We start from the raw sequence: 12,179 nt of genomic DNA, 5'->3' as shown, positions 1-12,179 counted from the left end.
TTACAAAGGGCACTCGAAAGCCGTGGGGACAATCTTTGCTTTTTGAATGACAAAATGGGTGAATAAGGAGGTGGCTTGTGGGCAGGCACAAACACAACTAATTTAAGACGACTGCATCTGATTTCTCTACTCACAACTTAGGTTGTCATTGCCTCATTGGAACTTTTCAGTGGGTGTCCACTGCCTATGGAAAAGTCTACATCTCTGAGCTGGACATCATTCCAGACCCTACAGTCATCTCCATAACCTACCATTCCAAACTCATCTCTTATTTTCTCCAAGACTCTCCACTCCAGACTCTCATTAAATGTTGAAGTTAGCAATCTACTGTCCACTAGATGGCCCAGAATGCCTTCTCCTCCATCATTTCACACCAATCCTTCAGCCCAGAATAGAGCAGCATCATTACAGACAAGATGAGCCATATGGAGGCAAATATTTTAACTCTGGCACTTCCACAGAATCTAGAGACAATGAAGTTATCATAAACTTCAGAAGACTGCAATCATAGCATGTCAACTCCTTACCAAAAGTGTTCAATGGCTTCCTATTTCTTATGGAATAAGGTACTAGATATTTAGACTGATTATCAAGCTCTTCCAAGATATGACCCCCAAATGCCTATCAAACCATCTCTTGCTATTTTACATGCCCTGTGCTGGCACTTGTCTTTGCCATCTCTGTTCTTTGCTCAGCCTGGTCCCTATTCCTGGAATGTCCATCTCCTCTTTATCCACTTATCAAATCCTGAGGCTCAAAGAGGTTCAGTAACTTGCTCCAGGTCATAGAGATTGGGGGTAAATCTCACTTTTTTCAGAAAACATTTACAGGTCAGGATCAGTCTTTTCCTCCCCAATACTTTTGTTAACACTTTGATCTAGTACTTATCAAACTGTACCTTGTCTTTCAAGTTATTTACATGTATAAGAAAAGATTCGTGGGTAAGCAAACGACTCCAGAATTATCTTAGGCTGAAATCTTCGCTCTGTCACAAACTATGTGACCTTGAACCAGTAACTGGACCTCTCTGAGCCTCAGTTTTGTCACCTGCAAAATGGGACATATGAAAATATCTACCTCTCAGGATTTCCCGTTACATAATAATTTACTTCATGATAGAAAAAGAACTTTTTTCAAATTTGTATATCCTTTGGCTCTTAACACAGTGCCCGGTAAGTCATATAGCTCAAAAAATGCTGATTGAATTAAATACACTGGACATTTTTGGATCATGTTGTTAAGTCACTGAGCCTTTTTAATTTTTAAACTTCACTTCTCTCCAAGTTACAATGAAACTATTAGGTTCCTTTTCTGCTTAATACCAATACTTATCCCATGAATAACAGGCATATTAAAACCTTTTAATTTTTCCTTCTTTTTCCCCAGGGACATGGTACATTTTTAGTATCATGGCACTTCCCCACTCTTCCTACTGATGCTTCCTGGAATTACCTCCCAAATAAACTATAGTCTCAGGGTCTGCAAAGGAAGAACTCAAGTAGGGCCAGCTTCATGAGTGTGCAACCTGTGAAGGGCCTGTATCTGGTTTAATGCTCTACTATTGCCATCTTGAAATTATTAATAATTTTGAACAAGGAGCCCTATATTTTTATTTCACACTGGGCCCTGCAAGTTATGTAGTCAGTCTTGAACCCAACCTAAGGCAGTGGACTAGCCTTCCATTTAGGATCCGTGTCCTGAATATCTACTGTATTATTCCTGGCCTCTGGGATTATGATTCATCATTCTATTACAAAGGCATGATCGACAACTTAGAGAACAACTGAATTTCACTCTTTTGTCAGGGGTTATACTTGACTTTGTGCTGCATGATTTTCATTGGTGATCACATAGCTTAGGTTGTGATTATTCCTTAAAGGTCAAAAGACAGCTTATTATATTTGTAATGGGTTATCATTAATGCTCCACCAGGCCTGTGTTCATTATTGCAATTCCACAGACTTTTATTTCCCTGCAGAAAAATTTCCAAAACTGTCCACCTCTCTCAGACCTTTCAGTCAGTTCCTAAATGTGTAGAGGCATTTCGTGTGGGAATAGTCAGTTGGCTCAGTTTCCTCTGTTTCTCATCATATTTGTATTAATATAGACTCTCAATCCATAAAAAAAATCTGTTCTCATGAGGAAGTGATTAAAAGAAACGTGGGAGAGTGTTTCTGTGGCACTGGGCCTGCTCTCAATGACAAAATATGTCACTTAAAATTCAGACTTTGGCCAAAAGATGGAACTCTTCTCATTTGCTGGTTGGCCAAACCAAAGCATTTCACACCTCAACTGGGCCATGTTTTGAATTGACAGGGAATCCTCTCCCTCAGAGAGTCATTACACCTCTTCAAGAAATCTTTCTACTTTCCAGATATAACATCGATAGATAGCCTTACTCCTTTCTCTCCCACAATGATCAAATAAGATAGTTTTGGCCTTTCCAACTAAAAATATCCTCCCAACAGAATGTCTGAATATCAAGGAATTATTGAATGCAGGTGAAAAGTAGAATCTGAATGCTCTAAACTTGAAATGGAAAAAACAGAAATTTCTGCACGGAGGGAAAGGTGGACCAGATGAACTTCTGCTAATTTCAGAGTTAATAAGGCTGCTCAGGAAAATTACAAAAAGCAACAGGCAAATGACCTTTGGGAAAGTAAAGTCTTTGGAAAAATCTGCTGAGAAACAACAAGCTGATGTAGCCATATGGGAATGGTTGTCGGGGGGTCTCTGTGGTAGATGCAGATTTACCCTTAGTCTCGATATTCTGTTATTTCTTCCCTCATCTTTGCTCACGGTGGTCACTCCCCCTCAACCCTCTAATCCTCTCTGTAGATGTAATTTTCTCCAGGAAGCCTTCCCTGCCTTCTGCCACTGCCCAGTCCTGGGTTTGGCCACTATAATTAAGCATTGCTCCACACTGCTCCCCAAACTCACTGTGCCTGTACCTTTCTTCCCCCACTGAAGTGTAAGCTCCTTAGGAGCAGGTGTGATACCTTATTCATCTTTAATCTGCATGTAGTTGCAGCTTCTTACTAAACCTGCGTGGAATGACTATCTGACTGGCTTCATTGCCTGATCTCCTGCCCAAGATCACCTCCCAAGGAACTGTGGGATCTCCTTACCAAGAACTGTGACCACCAGAGCCTCTCCAAGGCAGAGGATATAAAGGAAGAGGCACTGAATGCACAAAGAGATCAGAAAGTGAACTCTTCCCAGTGAATGAAAATAGCAGCTGGTCAAAGCCTAAGTGCGACCTGAAGGTAGACTTGGCTAGTTCTTCCTTATTTGAGGGTGTGTTGCTTCCCTTTGTCAGATGTCACACCTGCCCCATGAGGAGTTGTTTGCTTCTATTTTTAATGAGGAATGAAGTAGGTGCCTGGAAGGTCCCTGAGCCTCCTATTGGGTGAAGGGCTTTCATTACAGATATAATGGTATCTTGGTACAGTGGACTTAAATGAATACAGGGTCTGAAGGTAAACAGGAGACAGCGACTCGAGTTCATCATCCTCCAGGCTTTCCTGACAGATGAGAAAGTGGACACATTCTGGGAGCTGACATAGCCAGGGGCTTTCATTTAAAACTGGATTCAAGGAATTCCCTGGCGGTCCAGTGGTTAGGACTCGGTGCTTTCACTGTCGAGGGCCTGGGTTCAATCCTTGGTCAGGGAACTAAGATCCTGCAAGCCGTGTGGCGCGGCCAAAAACACAAACAAACAAAACCAACTGGATTCAAGTTCCAGTTTCTCGGAGTTTTTAGGCAAGTCAGCCTTGTTCAAGCTCCCATTGATAACGTTAAATGACAATTATATACAAAATACTTAAAAGGAGATAATCAGTCAATGCTTCCTCCTTTGCCTCTGTACTTGTTTGGCCCAAGGTCACTCACCAGCAGCCTCTCTCTGGCCACCTCCCTTTGAAGACTGCGTTTCAATCCTCAGTGGCTTAAGAATCACCCAAGATCCTTGTTAAACGGCAGCTTCTGGGGCTTCCCAGAAGCCCCAGTGGTTGAGAGTCTGCCTGCCGATGCAGGAGACGCGGGTTCGTGCCCCGGTCCGGGAGGATCCCACATGCCGCGGAGTGGCTGGGCCCGTGAGCCATGGCCGCTGAGCCTGCACATCCGGAGCCTGCACATCCGGAGCCTGTGCTCCGCAACGGGTGAGGCCACAGCAGTGAGAGGCCCACGTACCGCAAAAAAAACCAAACAAACAAACAAAAACAAAAACAAAAAAAGGCAGCTTCTGGGCACCACCTCCAGAGACCATAGAACAGTTGGTCTGGGTTACAGCCCAGGAAGTGTCATTTTAAACACTTATTTCAGGTAATTCTGAGTCAGGTGGATTGCTGTCCACACTTCTGGAAATGCAATTTGAAAATATCCAAGTGTTTCTTTGTCTTAGCACAAGACTATTTTCCTTTCATCGTCAACAGCCGGAAGAAAAACCCCGTTCAGCCAAAATATTTAATTAGGTGTTCCGTCCCGGTAAGTATTGAGAAAAACACAGTAAGCCGAGGCGGTGTGGAAATGGGGGCAGAGGGGAGGGAAAGCTGGCAGTTTTCACTGGCCTACAGATTGCCATCCATACTCCTTGGGGAGTGGTGAGCAGGGAGAAACAGAGCAGATGGCTTATGTTGGACTAGAGATGCAAGAGGGGAGACTGATGGGTCTGGAGAGCTTCCAGCTTATACCAAGTCAGAGCTTAGAAGTATGGCTTTATTATTTTCCCTTGAGGGCTATAAATTCCCTCTCCATCAGAACCATTCAAATTTAAACATCAGGAACTTCCCTGGTGGTCCAGTCGTTAAGAATCCACCTGCCAATGCAGGGGACACGGGTTCAAGCCCTGGTCCAGGAAGATCCCACATGCCGCGGAGCAACTAAGCCCATGTGCCACAACTACTGAGCCTACACTCTAGAGTCTGCGAGCCACAACTACTGAAGCCCGTGCACCTAGGGCCCGTGCTCCACAGCAAGAGAAGCCACCGCAATGAGAAGCCCACGCACCGCAACAGAGAGTAGCCCCCGCTCACCGCAACTAGAGAAAGCCCGCATGCAGCAACGAAGACCCAATGCAGCCAAAAAAACAAACGAACTTTAAACATCAGTCCTCATACACAGCCCGAAGCCAAACCGAAGGGACTTTGCTATCACCAGTAGTTTAGGGTTGCCCAGAGGCTTCATTAGAATGGAAAAGTGAGGGGTGAATAGACATCTGCTCAACCTGCCTCTTGCAAAATCCTCACTAAGGCCTGCGGTCCACGGGGCCACGGGCTGCCTCATCTTCCCAGGTCCTCAGTAGGGCATTTTGCCGAAGGACACCTGGCAGGGGCTCCCCTGAAGGCTGATAACTATCTAGGTGCAGGCTCCTCCTGGCATTTCTCAATTCTTATTTTCCACCCTTCCCCCGCTTTTTAAACATCACTGGAATCGGAAGTTCATTGCTCTTTGAAGAAATGCAATATGTTGCTTTCCCAGTTCCCCTGCCCCGTGCAGCTTCTCCACCTTTGTCCTCCACCACCAAGTCACTGGCACAGAAGGCAAATGGTTTTCTCAGCTCTGCATCTATTCAGCAAACATTTTTTTTTTCAGCTGTGGCAAAATACACAATATCAAATTTACCATCTTAATCATCTTTAAATGCACAGTTCAGAAGGGTTAAGTATATTCATGGTTGTGCAATTCATCTCCAGAACTCTTTTCATCTTGTGAAACTGAAACTCTGTGCACATTAAACAACAACACCCTGTTACCCCCTTCCCCCAGCCCCTGGCAACTCCCATTCTGTTTTCCATCTCTGTGGATTTGACTGAGTCATACGGTATTTGTCCTTTTGTAACTGGCTTGTTTCACTCAGCATAGTGTTCTCAAGGTTTGTCCATGTTGTAGCATGTATCAGAATTTCCTTCCTTGTTAAGGCTGAATCGTATTTCATTGTATGTTTAGACCACATTTTGTTGATCCATTCATCTATCAGTGGACACTTAAGTTGCTTCCACCTTTTGGCTATTGTGAATAATGCTGCTGTGAACATGGATGGACAAATATCTCTTCAGATCCTGCTTTCAGTTCTTTAGGGTCTCTACCTAGAAGTGGAATTGCTGGATGATATGGTAATTCTGTTTAATTTTTTGAGGAACTACCATACTGTTTCTCACAGTGGCTGCACCATTTTACCTTCTATCCAGCAGTGCACAAGGGTTCCAACTTCTCCCCATTCCAACACTTGTTATTTTCTGATTTTTTGATAATAGCCATCCTGATGGTGTGACGTGGTATCTCATTGTGATTTTGATTCGCATTTTCCTAATGATTAGTGATACTGAGCTTCTTTTCATCTGCTTGCTAGCCATTTGTGCATCTTTTTTGGAGAAATTCAACAAACATTTTTTTGTCATCTGCCTATCCGACAGCCATTTCCTCTTGTCCCCTGGCTGACCTCTGATTTCATTTCTTCCTGATGTGGCTCAGGGATAAGTCCTGATTAATCTAAGTCAGTGGTTCTCAATCCTGGCTGCACACTAGAGTTACTGGGGATAACTTTAAAAATACCCATGCCTGGATCCCCTCCCCTGACCAATTAAATCAGAATGTCTGAAGGTGGTCCTGGGCACTGGTATTTTTAGAAGTTTCCTACTTAGACTCAAATATTCAAATATGCTGCCAAGAGTACAAACGATGGTTCTAAATCAATCACGAGTGGTAGTCTCCCTTCTCTTGCCAGTGATTGGCTTAGGATTGGTTGTATGTCTTGGTCTAGTCAATGTGACGTGATGGCTTCTAGAAAAGAGTTATTTTTCCCTAAAATGAAGCATGGCACAGGATGGGAGGTGGGGTGGAATGGTTCCTTTTCTTCCATTGAGTATGACTCTTAGAATGAGGGCAGTCCTCTTGCAACTGTGAGAGCCATGAGCCTGAAGGTGTCAGAGCAGGAAGATATAATGAACATGGATAGCTGATGATGTTGTTGAGCTGCTGACTTGACGCACCTTAGAGCCAGCCTACTTCTGGAATTCTGATACAAGATAATAAATGTCCTTATTTATGCTATTTTGAGTTGGGTTTTCTGTTACTTGCAGCTGAAGGTATCCTAACATTATATTACTATGTGCTGGGAATTTAAGAAAGGCATAAGGCTATTCTTATCTATTATGATAGAAGAAAGGAACAGAGTCATTGTCTTGAACAGACTCCAGCCCCGGACTCTCATGGTGAAAGTCCAACGCTCTACTGTCCAAGGTTTTTAGGTTTCATTCAGATCCCAAGAGAGACAGAAAACCAGGAAAGTTGGACAAGCTATACTGTCAAGGGCCAGACCAGAACTGGAAACATCCTGAACTTAATCCTGACTCTGCCTCAAATTTTCCTGTGGAATTTTCCTTGTCCCAGCCAAGTCCTTAAATCTGGGTCAGTTATAGAGTTTAGATGCAACACGAGAAGGGAAAGAAGTTGTGTTTACCGAACATTTTGAGTCCAAACCACATAAGTCTTTAGAGATTAAATTTAACACCTTGATGTGTTACCTGAGACCAAACAAGTAATTTATTTAAACTAATGGCCAGCCACGTAGTACTCATCAGGTTACCTGAGTCTCAGGTACATAGCAGAAGGAACCTTCCTTAGCTCCTTCTTTCCTGGATCTAGGTGTTATCAGATCAGGCGTCATTTCTGCTATAGTTTCCTTCAATTGCACCTGTGAGAGTGCCTTATGAGAAGGCAGTGGATATCACTATTTGGTGAGTCCCAGAGGCAAGGCTGGGAGAGGGGTACACGGGATATTCTGCTGGCTGGTCACAGTTCTCTACCAACGTGCCAATCAGAGCTTAACGTTCCTTACAAACAAATCCCAACACACACCACAATGCTTAAAGATGACACATGATCAGCTGCTAGCTGACAGCACTGTGTGACAAGAATCAGCCATAGGAAGGTCTGATTCAATATAAAAGAGTAAAAAAGGTATGTATGTCTCTAGGAAAGCCATTAAAGTAGAAAACGCTAGAAGTATACTTACCATCAACATTTCAGAATATATTTCCTGATTTACTCTTATAGACTGTATCAAAATTTGAAATGAACATTGATGAGTATAAAGTTTGTCCAAAGCTCCACCTGTCAATAATTCATACCTGGCCTTGGAAATGGACTGTTTGGCTTTGTGGTCTCCACAGTGAGGCCACAGACCTGAAACTCCTCAAAAGAGAGATTTGCATAGAATGCATCTCAGTTTCAGAATGAATGTGAAAAATGTTGGGGAAAAAAAGTGTGAGAAGGAGAAATGTCACGAGGTATTCATTTAATTGGATCAGCATGAATGTTGGTTCTGACACTGTTTATCCTACAGAAGAAGCATGGTACTACTTGAAACTCTGCTGTGAGGTCTGTGAAGAACCTTGAAAATTAGGGGATTTTAAGTGTAAAAAGTGTAAATGAAGAGAAATCATACCCATGTGTAAAACATGTTCAAAATTACTGCTAGGGGCTTCCCTGGTGGCGCAGTGCTTGGGGGTCCGCCTGCCGATGCAGGAGACGCGGGTTCGTGCCCCGTTTCGGGAGGATCCCACATGCCGCGGAGCGGCTGGGCCCGTGAGCCATGGCCGCTGGGCCTGCGCGTCCGGAGCCTGTGCTCCGCAAATGGGAGAGGCCACGACAGTGAGAGGCCCGCATAACGCAAAAAAAAAAAAAAAAAAAAAAATTACTGCTAGAATTTTGTGGCCACAACAAGGCAAATGTAGAAAACACAGAAGAACACTTGGGAAAGATAAAAGACAGCAACGTCCTCAGTGATAATTGCTTCAGGTCTTAATCAGGGAGGCTGATTCTTCCCGTCAAAGTGTAAATGCCATCCTGGACAGAGTGGTGCCTTATCAGGAGAGAAGCTAAATGCAGAGGTGTAACTGGCTGTTTGTGAGGTACCTGATGTCTGGAGAGAGCGTCTGGATGGTTGGATAATTTGCAGAGACGTTCCGCTGCTGGCCTTGTGCCTGGAAAGACGAGGAGAATTCAACAAGGGGGACAGTGGCTCTCATGGCACTTCTGGGCAAGCCCTTGAAGGGATCTGTACCAGCTGCTCTTTCCCACAAGCCCACCTGAGGGTGTGGGAATACTGAGATACAATTAAGTCAAGGCTGATCCGAGTGAGCCCAAGTTGGTCATTCTTCCTTAAACCCGCCAGAGACATTGTCTCATTATAGCTTTTTACCCCCCAGATAAAGGCCACACACAAAGAGACGGAGAAGGAGAATTAAAACCAGAGAAGCAACCAAATGTAGAAACTTGGGGGGACAGAAGGCTGGGAGGGAGGATTAGAATAGAAGGTAAGAATTAAAAACTGGAGACCCAGAAAGAAGAACACCAAAGAAAAGGGCAGAATGGAATTATGGGAAAAGGCAGCTATTCAGCCTTGGAAAAAAATGTGAAAATTCAGGCTTCTAATACAGCATTTCCCATAACAGCAGACCTGGGGTCAGATCAGTTTGGAAAACACTGTATCCTGTTTCTAACCATTCCCTATATTTTGCAATTTATAGCACAAAAGAGCTTATTAATGGCTTTGAGATCTACTGCAATAAAGAAACCCATTTAACTCATAAATTCATTTAAATACAGAACCTCTTTTTCCATATCACCCCCATTCTAGTAACATCCTGTAGGGCTAGAGTTCTACTCTACATATTTGTCACATGCTTATATACGTTATGGCACGATAAGTAAAAATGGTGGTTACGAGAAAAGTGTTTACTTATAGGAAGAGGCAAGATACAATGGGAAAACCAAACTAGGTTAGGAGTCAGGAGAGCTGACATCAGCTGCTGACTCTCTCCAGTTCTGCATATCTCTGTAGAAAACAATGCTGTGTACAGCTTATGTTGCTGAAAATCCAAAATCAGAGAGAATTCATACAGCAGCAAGGTTTAGAATTCTGGTTTTTCTCCTAAGAAGATTAATCACTTGTCCAAGTTACTTAACCTCTCCAGGCTTCAATTTACTCATTTGGAAAGTAAGGGACTTAGACATCAACATTTCTATGATCCTACCAAACTTTAAAATCTTATGTGTCAAAGGGGCTCTGATCATTCAAAAAAATCCTTTTGATTTTGGTATCAGGCGATTCCCCTCCCAGTTCTCAAAAAAGTCAAACAATTTATTAGTAGTTTGACAACCCACTCAGAACTCAAGGGAGCCAAATCACTTTCTTCTATTGTGGATCTCTGAGCATAGACTGAAAACCAGCTTTCTGCTGACTTGACGTAAGGTGTAAAGCAAAGTCCTCATAATGTGTGATGTTTTCTAGAAGCCTCCACCTTGGACCCTCTTGAGGCTCCTTTAGATGAAAGTCACAGACACCCAACTCAAACTTATTTCAGGAGAACAGGGAGCTTGTCAGCTCAGATAACCATGACATGCAGGGTTACGTCCAGCTTTGGGAACAGAAAAATTGGGGACTCAACAATGCTACATGGATGTCATCTTCCTCAGTCTCTCAGCTCTGCTTTCTTTTCTATGGGCTTCGTTGTCAGGCAGGCTCTCCCTATGTGGGAGCACAGATGGCTTCCTGCAGGTCTAAGCTTCATAATCATTAACTTCTATGCTTAAAAACAGAGGTATTGCCTTACCCCCAAACGGTTCAAGCAAAATAATGCTTGAAAATAATGCTTCAAAACAATGCTTCAAAATAATGCTAAGAATTATTTGAATGCTTACCCTGTGTTCTGCTGCACACGTATAAACTTATGTAGGTCTCACAACTCTAGAAAGTTGGTACTATTAAATTTGCATTCTACAGAAAGAAACTAAGGCTCAAAGAGATTAGTTTATCTACGCTCTGTCTGTGTGACCTTCAGCAAATTACTTAACCTCTCTGTGCCTCAGTTTCCTCATCTGTAAAAATGCCAACAACAACTATTTCCTAGGCTATAGTGAGAATGAGATAAGGCTACATAAGAACTGAAGGACGGTACCCAAAGTACAGTCACTGCATCCAGTGAGAAGCCAGTCATTCTTGGTACCATTTCCACTTGCTATTCTCTTACCCTCTGTCTCTTTCCCTGTAATGGTCCAAAAAACTTCAACCTCATACATTCCATGGTCGCTAACAGCATTAGGTAAGAAAGTGTCACAGTAGGTCACAGCTAGAGACGGAGGGAAGGAAGCCTAAAACAGCAGAGTGAGGGCAAAGCTGGAACCAAGATGTAGTATCCAGGTTGGGATGATAGAGCCGAGGGTAAGAGCTAAGTCAAGGCCGCTGATTTAGCCTAGATGGGAGCCAGTAACGAGGCCTATACCCCAGATGGCAGACCCCAGGCACCAGCAGGAAAACCTTTAACTAGAAGCTTCTAATGCTGCTCCTGATGGGGTAGGAGCCAGCTTCAGAGTGTGCCAGCAGAACAGCTGCCGGTGGGAGCCCGTTCTCCCCCGAGGGAGATGGTAATGAGTTAACCTGGCTGGAAGAGAGAGCATGGAACCCAAGTGAAGGTCACAATCTGACAGGAAGCCTTTCACTGATGGTGATTACATGAAGAGATGGTGCTAAACACTATAAATAAATTATTTGGCAAGTTTCACAACAAAAATAGGACCTTATAGACAATTTAACACATGCCCTGGCAGAAAAAAAAATATTTCTGAACTCAGTTGTGAAATATCCCATCAAATCAATACATTATTTAGGGTGGTTTCCATCAGAATTGGAGAAACTTTTCTGAATATCCTGACCAAGTGCTGGGTGCCTGGAGCCGAAACTATTCTAAGGCTCCCTATTTCTCCAACACTGCTCTCTGAAATTAGTCACTGTTTCTGATCTCTTTTAACAGACGGTTTCCGATTCATTAAAAATAGCTCCAGGTGGGGCTTCCCTGGTGGCGCAGTGGTTGAGAGTCCGCCTGCCGATGCAGAGGACGCGGGTTCGTGCCCCGGGCTGGGAAGATCCCACATGCCGCGGAGCGGCTGGGCCCGTGAACCATGGCCGCTGAGCCTGCGCGTCCGGAGCCTGTGCTCCGCGACGGGAGAGGCCACAACAGTGAGAGGCCCGCGTACCACAAAAAAAAAAAAAAAAAAAAAGCTCTAGGTGAAAACTTGCAATGTCTTTATCTTGAATTATTTTGCCTATCTGATCCTGTGGTTAGTGCATGGGAGCGATGCCCCCTGAGTTGCTGAAGCTGGAGGACGAGAGGACTCGA

Source organism: Lipotes vexillifer, unplaced genomic scaffold, assembly GCF_000442215.2.
Source record: "Lipotes vexillifer unplaced genomic scaffold, Lipotes_vexillifer_v1.1 scaffold863, whole genome shotgun sequence".
NCBI lineage: Eukaryota > Metazoa > Chordata > Mammalia > Artiodactyla > Lipotidae > Lipotes > Lipotes vexillifer.
This window is presented reverse-complemented; position numbering follows the sequence as displayed.